This window comes from Penaeus monodon, chromosome 34, assembly GCF_015228065.2.
Source record: "Penaeus monodon isolate SGIC_2016 chromosome 34, NSTDA_Pmon_1, whole genome shotgun sequence".
In the NCBI taxonomy this organism is placed as follows: Eukaryota; Metazoa; Arthropoda; class Malacostraca; order Decapoda; family Penaeidae; genus Penaeus; species Penaeus monodon.
This window is the reverse complement of record NC_051419.1, coordinates 8,060,623-8,061,070: the sequence shown is the minus strand read 5'-3', so window position 1 is coordinate 8,061,070 and position 448 is coordinate 8,060,623. Positions and strand designations below refer to the sequence as shown.

The window sequence follows — 448 nt, the reverse complement described above, 5'->3', positions numbered from 1 at the left end:
TTGGGATTCCATTCATCTTCTGACAAGGCCCCCTTTTTCCTTGACGGGAGTTGGAAATATATTTCGATTACTTATAATAAGTCAAATCTAAACTGGCTGAAATTCTCTCTTGCTCCGAAGCCCGCAGTCATTTCGTGGTTTCGTCGAGTTTCCTGTCTGCACTGCAATCTCAGCTGAGAGCAGCTGTTTTCGCTGCAACTCTATCAACAGAGAGAGCATGTGCTCACTACACCGTGCAAACATACGGCATGTTAGATCCACTTGTGATATTAGTCTACAGTATATATACTAGTGTCACACTTTGTTTACTATCATATTGAAATCCACATTATGCTTAGTATATGTTCCTTAGGTTAGGGCAAGCAAGCGCTTGGTATTTCCTTTACAATAAAATTATCATCACTTGTTCATCTATCTATATATTTATTACTCCTAAATGCAAAAAGTA

General features: G+C 38.6%; 1 protein-coding gene across 3 annotated transcripts in view; it reads right to left on the bottom strand.

Moving 5' to 3' along the window:
• The window catches only part of LOC119594560 (cytochrome P450 2L1-like), an 8,524-nt gene that overhangs the window by 1,787 nt on the left and 6,289 nt on the right, over nucleotides 1-448 (bottom strand). The gene's annotated exons all lie outside the window — the stretch shown is intronic.